Raw genomic sequence first — 17,024 nt, 5'->3', positions numbered from 1 at the left:
ACTCAGAAGTGTGTTCTTGGAGCCACTCGGTAGCCATACTGGACGTGTGGGGAGTCGCGTTGTCCTGCGGGAATTGTCCAAGTCCGTCGGAATGCACTGTGGACGTGAATGGACGCAGTTGACCGGACAGCACACTCACGTACCTGACACCTGTCGGAGTTGTATCTAGACCCTATCACTCCAACCGCACACGCCCCCCACCATTACAGAACGTCCACCAGCTTGAACAGGCCCCTGCTGACGTGGAGGGTCCACCGATTCGTGAGATTGTCTCCATACCCATACTCGTCCATCCGCTCGACGCAATCTGAAACGAGACTCGTCCGACCAGGCAACATGTTGCTAGTCATCACCAGTCCAATGTCGGTGTTGACGGGCCCAAGCGAAGCGTAAAGCTTTTGTGTCGTGCAGTCAAGAGTACACGAGTGAGCCTTCGGCTCCAAAAGCCCATGTCGACGATGCTTCGTTGAATGGTTGGGACACTGACACTCGTTGATGATCCAGTATTGAAATCTGCGGCGATTTGCGGAAGGGTCGAACGATTCTCCTCAGTCGTCGTCGGTCCCGTTCGTGCAGGATCTTTTTAGGGTGCAGCGACGTCGTAGATTTGATGTTTTACTGGATTCCTGATGTTCACTGTACACTCGTGAAGTGGTCGTAGGGAAAATCCCCGCTTCAGCGCTATCTGGGAGAAGCTGTGTCCCATCGTCCGTGCGCCGACTACAGCCCCACGTTCAGACTCCCTTAAACCCTGGTAACCTGCCATTGCAGCAGAAGTAACCGATCTAACAACTGCGCCACACTCTTGTCTCATAAAGCCGTTGCCGACCTGTTTACATATATCTGAATTTGAATACGCATGCCTATACCGGTTTCTTTGCAACACAAAGAAAAATGAATGTAGAGTAATGAAATTTCGGGGGCAACGGCCTTGCCGCAGTGGATACACCAGTTCCCGTGAGATCACCGAAGTTAAGCGCTGTCGGGCGTGGTCGGCACTTGGATGGGTGACCATCCAGGCCGCCATGCGCTGTTGCCATTTTTCGGGGTGCACTGAGCCTCGTGAAGCCAATTGAGGAGCTACTCGACCGAATACTAGCGGCTTAGGTCAAGAATACCATCATAACGACCGGGAGAGCGGTGTGCTGACCCGACGCCCCTCCTATCAGCATCCTCCACTGAGGATGACACGGCGGTCGGATGCTCCCGGTAGGCCACTCGTGGCCTGACGACGGAGTGCGATGAAATTTCGGGAATGCATTTGTCTAGGCGATATATTTAAGAGAAAAACACTCCAAGGTCACAGGTTAATATAGGCTCGTGGCAAGCCATTGCAAATCTGAAATTATGGCGCATTAATAACCGGTTTAACGGCTAGAATGTTGAATGCAAGCATGCAGACGTGCATGCATCGTGCTGTACAGGTGCGGGGTGTCACTTTGTTGAATGCAATTCCATGCACGTGGCACACGGTCGGTCAATACAGGGAGGGACCTCTAATGATTGCTGTGGATGACGCTGGAGTTGTCCACCGATGATGTCCCATTCGTGCTCGGCTGGAGACAGATCTGGTGGTCGAACAGGCCACGGCAAAATGTCGACACTCTGTAGATTGTGTCGGACTACAGCTTCCGTGTGTGGGCGGGTGCTATCCCGCTGGACAACCGCCCCGCGGAATGCAGTTCATGCATGGCAGCGCAACAGGACCAGTCACCAGGGCCAACTGCATTTTTCACATTTTGTTACGTTCAAGAAACACACGAGGTGGTAGGTTTATGTGTGACACCTTGTATGTATACAGGGTGTTACAAAAAGGTACGGTCAAACTTTCAGGAAACATTCCTCACACACAAATAAAGAAAAGATGTTCTGTGGACATGTGTCCGGAAACGCTTAATTTCCATGTTAGAGCTCATTTTAGTTTCGTCAGTATGTACTGTACTTCCCCGATTCACCGCCAGTTGGCCCAATTGGAGGAAGGTGATGTTGACTTCGGTGCTTGTGTTGACATGCGACTCATTGCTGTACAGTACTAGCATCGAGCACATCAGTACGTAGCATCAACAGGTTAGTGTTCATCACGAACGTGGTTTTGCAGTCAGTGCAATGTTTACAAATGTGGAGTTGGCACATGCCCATTTGATGTATGGATTAGCACGGGGCAATAGCCGTGGCGCGGTACGTTTGTATCGAGACAGATTTCCAGAACGAACGTGTCCCGACAGGAAGACGTTCGAAGCAATTGATCGGCGTCTTAGGGAGCACGGAACATTCCAGACTATGACTCGCGACTGGGGAAGACCTAGAACGACGAGGACACCTGCAATGGACGAGGCAGTTCTTCGTGCAGTTGACGATAACCCTAATGTCAGCGTCAGAGAAGTTGCTGCTGTACAAGGTAACGTTGACCACGTCACTGTATGGAGAGTGCTACGGGAGAACCAGTTGTTTCCGTACCGTGTACAGCGTGTGCAGGCACTATCAGCAGCTGATTGGCCTCCACGGCTACACTTCTGCGAATGGTTCATCCAACAAAGTGTCAATCCTCATTTCAGTGCAAATGTTCTCTTTACGGATGAGGCTTCATTCCAACGTGATCAAATTGTAAATTTTCACTATCAACATATTTGGGCTGACGAGAATCCGCACGCAATTGTGCAATCACGTCATCGACACAGATTTTGTGTGAACGTATCGGCAGGAATTGTTGGTGATTTCTCGATTGGGCCCTATGTTCTTCCACCTACGCTCAATGGAGCACGTTATCATGATTTCATACGGCATACCCTACCTGTGCTGCTAGAACATGTGCCTTTGCAAGTTCGACACAAGTGGTTCATGCACGATGGAGCTCCTGCACATTTCAGTCGAAGTGTTCGTACGCTTCTCAACAACAGATTCGGTGACCGACGGATTGGTAGAGGCGGACCAATTCCCTGGCCTCCACGCTCTCCTGACCTCAACCCTCTCGACTTTCATTTATGGGGGCATTTGAAAGCTCTTGTCTACGCAACCCCGGTACCAAATGTAGAGACTCTTCGTGCTCTTATTGTGGACGGCTGTGATACAATACGCCATTCTCCAGGGCTGCATCAGCGCATCAGGGATTCCATGCGACGGAGGGTGGATGCATGTATCCTCGCTGACGGAGGACATTTTGAACATTTCTTGTAACAAAGTGTTTGAAGCCACGCTGGTACGTTGTGTTGCTGTGTGTTTTCATTCCATGATTAATGTGATTTGAAGAGAAGTAATAAACTGAGCTCTAACATGGAAAGTAAGCGTTTCCGGACACATGTCCACATAACGTATTTTTTTTTCTTTGTGTGTGAGGAATGTTTCCTGAAAGTTTGGCCGTACCCTTTTGTAACACCCTGTATAGCCTAAGTCGGTCCAAATGTTCATTAGAGTAGCTTGCAAAAATTTGAAGTAAATAGGTGAAGATATATTCGCGATGTTTTGGAGCAACGTTAAGCGACATGTTATCTTTATATAGTAGTAACGTACAGTGTGAGAAACGTAAATGACCACCAGGTCACATAATAGGTGCTAACCGTGACAAATATCAAGCGCCGCAACGCGCTGCAGCTATAGAGCGAGTGCTAACTTGAACAACCGGCAATTACAACAAAGTCATACAGCAAGTGTTTAACATTCTTAAATATTAGTCACAGTGTAAAAGTAGCAAGCAACACCTGTTCTCATCAAGAATAAGAACATAATACTAACATTCAAGTACCTAGAAACATATTACGTTCGTGAAACTTCCTGGCAGATTAAAACTGTGTGCCGGACCGAGACTCGAACTCGGGATCTTTGCCTTTCGCGGGCAAGTGCTCTACCCTAGGCTGTGGCTAAGCCATGTCTGCGCAATATCCTTTCTTTCAGGAGTGCTAGTTCTGCAAGTTTCGCAGGAGAGCTTCTGTAAAGTTTAGAAGGTTGGAGGCGAGATAGTGGCAGAAGTAAAGCTGTGAGGACGGGGCGTGAGTCGTGATTGGGTAGCTCAGTTGGTAGAGCACTTGCCCGCGAAAGGTCCCGAGTTCGAGTCTCGGTCCGGCACACAGTTTTAATCTGCCAGGAAATTTCATATCAGCGCACACTCCCCTGCTGAGTGAAAATCTCATTGTCGATATTACGTTCGTGTTTTACAGAATTACGGAACTTGGTTTTACACCCTCATATGACGACTGGACAATTCCTTTGCAGGAATCAACACACCGATCGTGTGAAACGACTTGGCGTGTGGACGTGGTGCTAATTAATTCCAGCGTGTCTCCGAACAAATGTGCAGACGTGTGTTCCACTGCACTCCGCTCAAATCCTCCCAAGAGTGTGAATGTAGATCTAGATGTGTTTATCTTGATTCAGAAGTGACTTGTGCATTTATCGAAGCAGAATCTGAAAGATAGCTACAGGTTTCTGGATAACTGCTACTAATTTGTCCCGTCTCATTTTCAGTATCTTGGCATGCACAAGTTCTCAGTTCGGCCGACGTCTCGGAGTGACTCGATTGAATTCATCTAATCTGTCCCTCCCTCCCTCCCTCCCTCCCCCCCCCCTCTCTCTCTCTCTCTCTCTCTCTCTCTGTGTCTGTGTGTGTGTGTGTGTGTGTGTGTGTGTGTGTGTGTGTGTGTGTGTGTGTGTGTTAATGTGACTCGGTATCCTTCTAAATGATACCTGTCTGCGGCAATTAGTGCGAGTAAACTTGCCACTAAGCGGAACTTTTCACTGCGCGTGGGCACCGCTGAAGACCTCTCACAGCACGGGCTTCTTTTATTTACATTAAATGGTGTCACGTGTATGTAGGCGGCTGCATTCGTTTGTAGCGCTGTACGCCTTCTCTCAGCCTGGTGTAAGCGAAGCGGGATTTGTTCTGTTTCGGGACTGTTTACTTTTCCCTAGTGAGGATGTCCTGGTTTCGGTTAGTACTTACTTCCTGTCGGGATTGACGTCCCTGTGTTCACCTTGCAAGCGACGGAAATCTTCTCAGATTCAATGCTTTAGACCTCTAACTGTCGAACGCATGGAAGGCAGGTAGTGTTTGAGAAGGGAGTGAGACAGGATTGTAGCTTATCTCCTGTTCCGTTAGTACCTCCAGCAAAGAGTAAACCGAGGTGTGGAGAATGTGCAAACGTAATCGAGGTCTACCGAGAAGAAAGAAAAACTTTGAGGTTTTCTGATGACGTTGTAATTGTCAGAGAAAGCAACAGACCTGAAAGAGGAGTTGAATGGAATGAATAGTGTCTAGGAAAGAGACGATAAGGTGGTCAAAGATAAAATAAGGATAATTCAGAGTAGTCGAGTTAAATCGAGAGAGGCGAATGGAACTGGATTAGGAAATGAGCCGGTAAAAGTAGTTGAGGAGTTTTGCTATTTTGGCAGCAAAATGGCTCACGATGGCCGAGTTTGAAAGAATATAAAATGCACACTGGCAGTAGCAAGGAAAACATATCTGGAAAAGAGAAGTTTGTTAACATCGAATAGAAATTTAAGAATCCTTCATGAAGGTGTATGTGTGGAGTGTTCAGCCAGGCAGGTCGAATAACTAGTGATGGAGTACTGAATCGTAATGGCGGAAAATAGAGCTTTTATTTCTTTATCGTGTAGTGAAAACAAATACGCGTACACAGCATTTGTGGACGCGTATGTACAATCACAAACTCGTAAGCTCTGGCACGTGCAGATCTAGTTCCCTGATCTATTCGATCGCTTCGTGTGATGCGTTGTGAATGTCCGTAGTGGTTTCCTTGTACGCTCCAAGGGGACCGTAGTGACGATATGATAGGATTCACTGCCAGGGGGCGCCGTACTCACGATTGGCAGGACCAGCACGTCCCCGTTCGTCAACTGGACAAGCGTACTTGTCCGCCTGGAATTCGGCTCGTGATCCTCACCAACGACTGGAGACGCAAAGGAAGGGGGCTCGGCCCCCACTGACAGGGTACGAAACAGCATAGTTCCCCGTGCGCCTCGGCGGTTTCTTTGATTTCAGTGTTTGGTGTTGTGCTTGTGCAATATCTCGATGAAAAGGTAGCGGAGATGTGTTGTGAATGTTGTTCCAGACCTTACAGAGCTGGACGGGGGATGTCACTGGGGACAGGAAGCCGTAGGATGTTTCTAATAATGACGCTTAGCACTATGGGACTTAACATCTGAAGTCATCAGTCCCCTGGAACTTAGAACTACTTAAGCCTAACTAACCTAAGGACATCACACACATCCGTGCCCGAGGCAGGATTCGAACCTGCGACCGTAGCAGTCGCGCGGTTCCGGACTGAAGCGCCTAGAACCGCTTGGCCACAACGGCCGGCGGATGTTTCTAGTCCGAATACATCCTGTAATTATTTGCACCGCCTGTGGAGTTGCACGTATCATTTTAGTGGAAGGAGTATTGATCCACGTCAAAGAACATAGAAGAAGTCGGCAGGTTCTTTTCAGGACGCACGAGTTGGTAGAACTGGATCATCTTCGGCTATTTGTCAACTTAATATCGGCGAGATAAGTCGAGCGAAATGCGGAAAAGAAATTTATCGCACAAGTTCGCTAAAACGAGGCATCGCTTGGTAGGAGACATAGGGAAGTATCGTGTAACCTTGGTTTCATTGCGGAGGTGAGAGGGGAGAGGTAAAAATTGTAGAGAGAGACCAAGGGATGAATATACTAATCGGGTTGAAATACATGTAGGTTTGTCCGAAGCTCGTGGTCGTGCGGTAACGTTCTCGCTTCCCGCGCCCGGGTTCTCAGGTTCGATTCCCGGCGGGGTCAGGGATTTTCTCTGCCTCGTGATGACTGGGTGTTGTGTGATGTCCTTAGGTTTAAGTAGTTCTAAGTTCTAGGGCACTGATGACCATAGATGTTAAGTCCCATAGTGCTCAGAGCCATTTGAGGGGTTGGGTTGGGTTGTTTGCGAGAAAGAGACCAAACAGCGAGGTCATCGGTCTCATCAGATTAGGGAAGGATGGGGAAGGAAGTCGGCCGTGCCCTTTCAGAGGAACCATCCCGGCATTTGCCTGGAGCGATCAAGGGAAATCACGGAAAACGTAAATCAGGATGGCCGGACGCGGGATTGAACCGTCGTCCTCCCGAATGCGAGTCCAGTGTGCTAACCACTGCGCCACCTCGCTCGGTCAGAGCCATTTGAACCATTTTTACATGTAGGTTGCAGTTGGTTTTGTGTACAGGGTGTTTCCGTAAGGGCAAAAGGGCGAATGTAACAGGACATAGAAAATGCTCGACCGAATAATTTCAGGTGGGGGACCTGGGGTCGGAGAAACCAAATTGCGGACAAACGAAAGTAAACTTGTCTACCGCTTTGCCCAGCATTAGTGTTTTGCAGCTTACTTGCAACGGATGTACGTAGAAGTTCACGTGTGCTGTGCTGTTTACCTACATGTACATACCAGGTGATCGAAAAGTCAGTATAAATTTGAAATCTTAATAAATCGCGGAATAATGTAGATAGATAGGTAAAAATTGACATACATGCTTGGAATCACATGGGTTTTATTAGAACGAAAAAAAAACACCCCATATTGCTAGACGCGTGAAAGATCTCTTGCGCGCGTCGTTTGGTGATGATCGTGTGCTCAGCCGCCACTTTCGTCATGCTTGGCCTCCCAGGTCCCCAGACCTCAGTCCGTGCGATTATTGGCTTTGGGGTTACCTGAAGTCGCAAGTGTATCGTGATCGACCGACATCTCTAGGACCGAGCGAAGTGGCGCAGTGGTTAGACACTGGACTCGCATTCGGGAGGACGACGGTTCAATCCCGCGTCCGGCCATCCTGATTTAGGTTTTCCGTGATTTCCCTAAATCAGTCCAGGCAAATGCCGGGATGATTCCTCTGAAAGGGCACGGCCGACTTCCTTCCCCATCCTTCCCTAATCCGATGAGACCGATGACCACGCAGTCTTATCTCCTTCCCCAAACCAACCAACCAACCAACATCCCTAGGAATGCTGAAAGACAACATCCGACGCCAATGCCTCACCGTTACTCCGGACTTGCTTTGGAGTGCTGTTCACAACATTATTCCTCGACTACAGCTATTGTTGGGAATGATGGTGGACATATTGAGCATTTCCTGTAAAGAACATCATCTTTGCTTTGTCTTACTTTGTTATGCTAGTTATTGCTATTCAGATCAGATGAAGCGCCATCTGTCGCACATTTTTTGAACGTTTGTATTTTTTTGGTTCTAATAAAACTCCATGTCATTCTAAGCATGTGTGTCAATTTGTACCTCTCTATCTACAATATTCCTTGATTTATTCAGTTTTCAAATTTATACTGACTTTTTGATCACCTGGTACTTTATTTCCTGCGAGGAGACAAAGAGGACGAGCCTGATTACTAGAAAGTCATGTTGTAGGTTTTGTTTACTGTACTCGTCCACAAGGTGGCTCTGTCGCCTCGTATTTACATTGTCCCATGTCGTGAGGGGACGTGGCTACAACATGGCGGCGCACCGCCTCACTTCAGTGAGGTCGTCCGCGACCATCTCAGTGCTGTATTTCCAGGTCGCTGTAATGGAAGGGGAAGGCCTATTCCATGGACTGCGAGGTCACCTGACCTGAAACCCTTGGATTATTTCCTGTGGATGAGACCCCAGTGGATACAGAGATGGAATTAGTTGTCAGAATTGTAGCTGCCTGTGATGTGATTCGAAACACACCAGGGATAATTGTCAGGCTGCATCGGAATCTTGTTCGCCGATGTCATGCTTGCATTGAGGAGTTTCAGCACATTCTGTAAGATACAGTTCATATGGTACATTCATTGTGTCGGTGATGGCATTTGCAGTTAACTGCAACATATAAATAAAAAAGAACACAGTAATGTTTTTTTTTTATTCCTATTACCTCCTTAAGCTCGCTTCTCTGACCCTCAGATTCTTCAGTGGAGCGTCGCCTGTGTCCTGTTAAATTTTTACATGCTCTTACAGAAACACCCTGCATAAAGATGTTTCAGCACCTTTGTGCCACGTTCAGTGGATACTGTTTATTCAGTTGTGTAAAATATAAAAATGTTCCAAGTAAAACGAGGCGTGTTCAGGAAGTAAGGTCCGATTAGGTGCGAAATGGAAACCACTGTGAAAATCCGATGGAACTTTGCACACGGATGTGTTGGGCAGTGGCTCTAGTGTGGCCATGGTGTGCTCTTTTCAGCTTAGAGTGCAAAGTGATGACGTAGAAACGCCTAAAACGACAGTCTCTCCCGCCAAGTATGTGGATCTGGTGGGAGATACCGCCTGAAGCTATGCAGCCCACATAACATAAATGTCACGCGTCTCTTTCTCCGAGACAGTTTTCAGCCGCATTCTGCAGGGGCGATGGCTCCGTCTGTTGTTCATCTCTCCTAACATGGACTGCTGGCGACGACATGTTCTCACAGACAAGGAAAGGCAGGCCAGCGTAGAGAACTGGCGGAGAGCACAGGTGGCTGCCTTCTGTGACGAGGGTACGGGAAAGTTTGCACAAAGCAACGACAAACGCCTAACGCGGAGCGGCGACTGTTTAGAGAGGTAGAGGTGGGTGGAAGGTGACCGATCGGACCTTACTTTCCGAACAGCCGTGTCATTGTTGTAACGAAATTGAGCCTGAAATAGGTATGATGTGTCAGGTCAGAGGGGTGTTCTGAACACAATTTCTACACAAAGAAGCTCAATAGGCTGTGGATTGGAAGGGGTAGGCTAGCAATAGAACACCATTGATTAGACACTCTTTTATTGAACACATAAGTCAGGTATTACCCAAAAGGAACAATCAGCACAAATTAAAAATATTCTTCACCTTTAAGTCACTCAAAAATTTAAACAGGCAACTAGCAATCATTTAACTGAAAGCTTTTTGAGAAAGCAAGACTAGAAAATTTGAATGATGAGTTAAAATCATGTTTAAATAGGCTCTGACCGAGCACATATTTTAAAACGAAACACTTCCTTTAAGGAACCAGCGATCAAAATTAATTACATAATCCTCGACAATCATATTACATCCAAGACATTTAAGATTAAACAGTAATATGTAACATCAGAGAGCCGCAGTCCCAAGTTTTAAGCAGCACGTTTCAGATGGACTGCAGTGCAACAGTACAATACAAGTCCCTCAGAGGATCTCACCACACAGGAAGTTATTGCCGCAATCGACAAAATATCAACATCATTCCACGTACAGGCATAAAACAAACTAAAAGCTCTCTTAAGTTTGGTACAGTTAATTCCCTTTCAACATAACATACAAGTCTAGCCCTAGGACGGCACCGACACCCCGCAATTTAGCACGCGGAAAACTACAGCGATGCACCCACCACGTATCCTTGCAAAACCCAAGGACAGAGAGCCGGCTCCCCAATAGCGGAACAGCGTGCGGGTTTGCGGGATGCTGATCTCGCCCTTAACCTCAACACCAGTTCAAATACTAGTCAGCCTATAATCTTGAACCACCGTACACATTCCTTCAGTTACTGCATAGAAAGCAAATGTGATAGGCAAAGAGACCAACATATGATAGAAGCTTAAGCAATTTGCTTACTAGACAAGTCTTATGAATAGTAGCCTTAATTTTTTTTTAAACGTGAGCACAACCACAATCAAAAGACAAACAACGCCAATCATAAGAACAGTAGCACATAAGCAAGTAGCAATGGTAACTTCTGCTTAGACTGGCTACAAATAAGCGCGTGATTTAACACACCAGAGCACGGTCTTTACAACATAACCATCAATACAATAGCAAATTACTCACACGTGTACTCCCCCACTATTTCGATTCGCAAAGGCAAAGACAAACTTGGAGAACGTATCACTTAGACCAACATAATGGTGCTCCCTCAGTTACCCCAAATAACTCACTCCCTTAGTTGCACAGCAGAGAACCAGACCTAATGAGCCGGCCGAAGTGGCCTTGCGGTTAAAGGCGCTGCAGTCTGGAACCGCAAGACCGCTACGGTCGCAGGTTCGAATCCTGCCTCGGGCATGGCTGTTTGTGATGTCCTTAGGTTAGTTAGGTTTAACTAGTTCTCAGTTCTAGGGGACTAATAACCTCAGCAGTTGAGTCCCATAGTGCTCAGAGCCATTTGAACCATTTGAACCAGACCTAATGAAACCGCCACAATTTTCGCCTCTAAATTGCCACAGTGCAACTGAGACTCAATCACAAATGTAATTTTACGTCACCAGTTCCCGTATAGTCATTACAAGCGCCTGATTTTCACCCGTTTATAACGGCAGGCAGCAACATCGTACGGAAAAGAGCGTAGACACGAGCTCTTACCAATTCTCTTGTCCGAAAGCAGCCACCGCAACTCTCGGGAACCACTGGGACATCAAAAACCGTTACTCCTTCACACAAATAACAGGACGCCCACTTCCCACTGCTTGCTACGGTGCCTTCCGTTCAGAGCCAACTCGTATACCTCCGTGCGATAGGTCCGGTCCCACACTCGCTGCGTCAGCCCGACAGCCGTCTTCCACCACGCCCCGGAGCACACCCCCAACAGGACCACGCCTCGTTACTCCTCGCGTAGCCCCAGAGGGCGCTGCTTACCGCCCTGACCGTGGCAGGAAAGATAAACCACCGGAGTGGCACTATCGATATGAGCCGCCACCGCTCAGGGTATTCTCTGTTTTTGTCATCCTGCTGTGTGTTGCACTGGCAGTTCGAGTGAGTTTGGTATAAAAAATAAATAAAAAATGGTTCAAGTGGCTCTGAGCACTATGGGACTTAACTTCTGAGGTCATGTCCCCTAGAACTTAGAACTAATTAAACCTAACTAACCTAAGGACATCACACACACCCATGCCCGAGGCAGGATTCGAACCTGCGACCGTAGCGGTCTCGCGGTTCCAGACTGCAGCGCCTAGGACCGCACGGCCACCGCTGCCGGCGGGAGGGGTGGGGAGAGGAAATTGGCGTAGAGAGGGTGGAGGCAGGGGTTAGTACCGAGAACGGGGGATGGGAAAGGAGCTTTGGATGTATTTGCAGTTCGCAAACATATTTAGCAATGAGGAAGTATTGCCGCGGTTGACGGGTCGCTAATAAAGAAATAAAAGTATTTCATGTGTTTTATTAGACTGCATGCACTGAAGAGGCAAGACACTGGTATATCTATCTGCCTAACATCTTGTAGGACCCTCGCGAGCATGCAAAAGTGTCATGGACTCGATCAGTGTTTGAAGTAGTGCTGGAGGGAACTGACACCACGAACCTGCAGGGCTATCCATAAATCCGTAAGAGTCCGGGGTTCGGAGGTCTCGTCTGCACAGCACGTTGCAAAGCAACCCAGATATGCTCAATAATGTTCATGTGTGTGGGGTGACGCATTATCCTACTGGAAGTGCCCAAGTCCGTCGGAACGTACAATGGAGACGAATGGATGCAGGTGATAAGAGAAGATGCTTATGTACGCGTCACTTGTCAGAGTGGTATCTAGAGGTATCGAGGGTACCACATCACTCCAGTTGCACACGCCGCACACCATTACAGAGCCTCCTGCTGACGTGCAAGGTCCACGGTCCATGAGGTTGTCCTCACATCCGTACACGTCCATCCGCTCGATACACTTTGAAACGAGACTCGTCCGCCCACGCAACGTGATTGCAGTCACCAACCGTCCAATGCCGGTGCTGACAGGCGAGGCGTAAAGCTTTGTTTCGTGCATTCATCAAGGGTGCACGAGTGGGCCTTCGGCTCCGAAAGCCCATATCGATTGTTTTGTCGAATGGTTCGCACGCTGACACTTGTTAATGGCCCGACATTGAAATCAGCAGCAATTTGGGGAAGGGTTGCACTTCTGTCACGTTGAGCGATTCTGTTCAGTCGTCGTCGGTCCCGTTCTTGCAGGTTTTTCTTCCGGCCGCAGCGATGTAGGACATCTGATGTTTTACCGGGTACCTGATATTCACGGTACACTGGTGAAACGGTCGTACGGGAAGATCGCCAGTCAAGGTTACCTCGGCCATGGTGTGTCCCGTCGCTTGTGCGCCGACGACTGTGATATGAAGTTCAAACTGACGTAAATCTCGATAACCTGCGATGTATCAAGTGCGCCAGACACTTGGGGTGTTACACAGGCGGTGTCGAGCGCAGCGCCGTATTCTGCCCGTTTACAGATCTTTGCATTTCAATAAGCACGTTTATACCAGTTTCTTTGGTGCTTCAGGATTCGAACCTGCGACCGTAGCGGTCGCGCGGTTCCACACTGAAGCGCCGAGAACCGCTCGGCCACACCGGCCGCCGTTTGGTGGCAGTAGTTACGGAGATACGAAGGGCACTCCGCGGGATGGACTAGTTGGCGTGTAGAGGTGCATCGGACCAGTCTCTGGAATGAAGTCGACAACAGCGACGTGGGGAACATGCTGTAGTAAAAGGGACGGTGACCGGTTCGCGCGGGGGTGGCACTGCGGCATTGAACTGGCGGATCGGGTTCGCCGGTACGTCTTTCGCGCTCCCTCGCCAGACCGGCCTCGTGTAAGGTGTCCTGGAGGTGATTGAGTCCTCTCCCCCGGCGCGTTTACATAAGTCGCCGACGGGCGCAGAGACCCCGGACCAGGCGAGACGAGACGAGAAGGGACGCCTCTTTTACGACTGAGCGCTCGCAGAAAGAAAGAAAGGCAGGGGAAGCAGACGGCGTCCCGACAGAGACGGCAGAATTCTGGGTCTCCATAAAAGCCCGCGGCCGGAATTTTCGCCGCCTTTCGCCCGGTGTTCGTTCCCACCTACCGGCAAAATTGCCGGTTTCCCGCGCCCGCCGGCTCCAATTTGGCGCCGTAAACTGCCAGAAAATACTACGGCCCGGTCTCCGGGAAAAGCCTGGAGCGCGCGCGAGCGTGTGTGTGTGTGTGTTTGCGCGGGCCTGCTGGATAGCCGCACCGGCGACACTTTCCTTTTTCCGCCGGTTTTTCGCCGCCTCCCTTTTAGTTTTTTTTTTTTTTCTCGTTCTCGTGCGCTCCTCCGCTTTGACATGGTATTCTGCCGCCGTGGGCGGACCGCCATCACTCGGGGCTCTCTACGGCGTCGTAAAGCTGCGCTGCCCTGCGCCTCCCGACAGCGGCGGCCCAGTCCAGACGTCTGTTTCCGCGCCGTCTGCTCGCCGTACGCCCACCGCCGGCTTAACCCAGCTCAGCTCACGAGGGGAACGCCTCAGACACAGCCAAGCGATTCGGCTCAAATTTGGCAGGTCGCTTGTGTACAACTTAAAACGAAGGAATCTAAGATATTTTGGGTCAACACCCCCGCGTTTTTGAGAAATCACCCCTAAAGGTTACGACGAGCAATCGACTCAAAATTGGCGGGATCGATAGATAATTGTAAACAGAGCTGTGGTGTGCATACTGTAAGACCTTCGGCACACACACACACACACACACCATCAGATTATTTGAGTTGTCACTCTAATGAAGTAGGCGAGTGTCGGCAATATGTCTCGTGGTCTTATCGTGGCGTGTTTATCCTCTGCCGTTAGGTCAGACGATACAAATGCCACTTGCACGCTTAGAGTAGCAGATTGACGGTGACCAACTTGATTAATTTTCACACTCATTTATTAAAATAATAAAAAAAAACATAGACATTACGTAACTTGATTCTGTATGCTGTTTACAATTGACAATCTGAAGTTCCTTTGGTCTTGGTACGTTAATCTTATCCTCACATATCTCTGATACTTGACAAAGTGTCTATACATTTATCTTCATGGCTATGTACAGGAATATGGTAATCTTATTAGGCACAGACTGAAACTTGACTACAGACAAATGCAGACTGATGCAGACTGACTAATTGGAGGTCTGTACAATCGTTATAATACCTCGCGCGTTCAGGTATCACTGCGCGAGGTTGATCCGCGAGGAGAAAAGGTTCTACGTTAGCAGCAATCTCATTGGCTGCGTGACATATTAATACGCGGATCGGCGGAAGCAGAACTTGGTCCGTCTCTAAGGCAGCGCCATCTCGTAGTGCGGAGACGGACGAGCGCTGCGCCTGCGCTGTTGTGCTTAGCGGGGCGCGCTCTAGTGGGGAAGTTGTGTACGCGCCGACTACGCGGAACTATGTACACAACAAGAGCATTTTTCATCATCAGGTATGGGTACGCAAACGCATACTTTTCCAGAAATCGAGGTAAGAAACTTTTACAGCTGCCGTTCTGTAACCACATGGTAAAGGCTTCTCGTCGACAGCACTGATATTACCGGCACGGTAGCTCAGCGTGTTTGGTCAGAGGGTTAGCTGCCCTCTCCAATAAAAAAAAAACTGAGTTAATCGATCAGCAACGAGCTTTAAACGGATATCTTACGACGTCCGCCCCGAGCAGATGCAACGAACGGAAGCGAAAAAATGAGATTAAGAAAAAAAGATAGCGCAACAGTCAAGGTAAGTGGCTGGGAATTGGACAACCCGCGCTCGAATCTCCAAGAAACCTAACAGATGTTCTTCTTTTCGTTTGTATTTTTCCAGATCTCAATTGATTGGGATAGGAGGGTTAATAAGGTAAGTAAATCAATAAGGGATGATAATCATAAGGTAGGCAAAATAAATTTCTCAAATCTCTTGAGATAGTCAACAACTAAAATGTTACTCCAGGTCACTTTACAATGGCTCTTCCAGTCACTGTTACGTGTCCTCACTTTTCTTCGAACAACTAGATGGGTGGTACTTGTCATATAAACATTCGAAACAAATATACTCACGGCACCAAGAACATCTAATAAATGCAATCTTTCGACAGCTACACAGCTTCCGAAGAGTCGGCGAAAAGCGTTTACCATGTGCGTACAGAATCGGCAGTTGTAAAAGTTTCTTTCCTCGATTTCTTAAAAAGTTTGCGTTTGCGGACCCCATACCTGATATTGCTCTATTTACAATTATGAATCGATCCCTCCAAATTTGAGTCGATTGCTCGTCATAACCTTTAGCGGTGATTTCCTCAAAATTTCGGGGGTGTTGATCCAAAATATCTTAGATTCCTTCGTTTTAAGTTGTACACAAGCGACCTGCGAAATTTGAGCCGAATCGGTTGGCCGTGTCTGAGGCCTTCCCCTTGTCAGCTCAGCCCAGCACCCGCTCAGTGCCTGCCTGTGTCCAGTCCTACCCTCCGCTACGCCGGCCATAACAACAGGTGTCAGCCCACAGTTCTACACCGTGGGCGAAACACAGGGGGTGTTTCCGTAAGAGGGCGGACAAAATCTAATAGCACATGGACGACGCTCCGCTGAACAGTTTGAAGCAGGGAAACTCGGGTCGGAGAAGCCAGCTTAAGCAGATAATAGGAACAAAATCACATTAATGACAAGGGAACCTCCCCATCGCATCTCCCTCAGATTTAGTTATAAGTTGGCACATTGGATAAGCCTTGAAAAACTGAACACAGATCAATCGAGAAAACAAGAAGTAGTTTTGTGGAACTATGAAAAAAATTAAGCAAAATATACAAACTGAGTAGTCCATGCGTAAGATAGGCAACATGAAGGATAATATGAGCTCAGGACCGCCGTGGTCTCGTGGTTAGCGTGAGCAGCTGCGGAACGAGAGGTCCTTGGTTCAAGTCTTCCTTCGAGTGAAAACTTTAATTTTTTTATTTTCAGACAATTGTCAAAGTTCAGGCACTCACACATAATCAACTTCGCTCTCCAAAATTCCAGGACATGTTCAGATTTGCTTAGACATATGCAGGTTTTGACGGTATACATACAGAAAAATTTGAAAACGTTAAAAACATATGTTTTGACAGAGCACAGGGAAAACTGTGCGACTGTGAAACTGTTGCATTCATTTGTTGAAGTTTATGTAAAAAACTCTTGTGTTTTCATCACTTTTTTGGGAGTGATAATCACATCCACAAGAAAACCTAAATCGGGCAAGGTTGAAAAATCCATTCACCCATTCGCCAAGTGTACAAGTTAGGTGGGTCGACAACATATTCCTGTCATGTGACGCACATGCCGTCACCAGTGTCGTATAGAATATATCGGACGTCTTTGGAGGAATGTAGTAGACGAAAGGACGTGCCTCTGCAATGGGAACCGAA

The 17,024-nt window shown here is 48.0% G+C and overlaps 1 pseudogene; it reads left to right on the top strand.

Moving 5' to 3' along the window:
* The first annotated feature begins 921 nt into the window (after window positions 1-921).
* Window positions 922-1,039, top strand: LOC126215417 (5S ribosomal RNA; annotated as a pseudogene).
* The last annotated feature ends 15,985 nt before the right edge of the window (window positions 1,040-17,024 follow it).

This window comes from Schistocerca nitens, chromosome 12 (genome assembly GCF_023898315.1).
Source record: "Schistocerca nitens isolate TAMUIC-IGC-003100 chromosome 12, iqSchNite1.1, whole genome shotgun sequence".
Classification (NCBI taxonomy): Eukaryota; Metazoa; Arthropoda; class Insecta; order Orthoptera; family Acrididae; genus Schistocerca; species Schistocerca nitens.
This window is presented reverse-complemented; position numbering and strand designations above follow the sequence as displayed.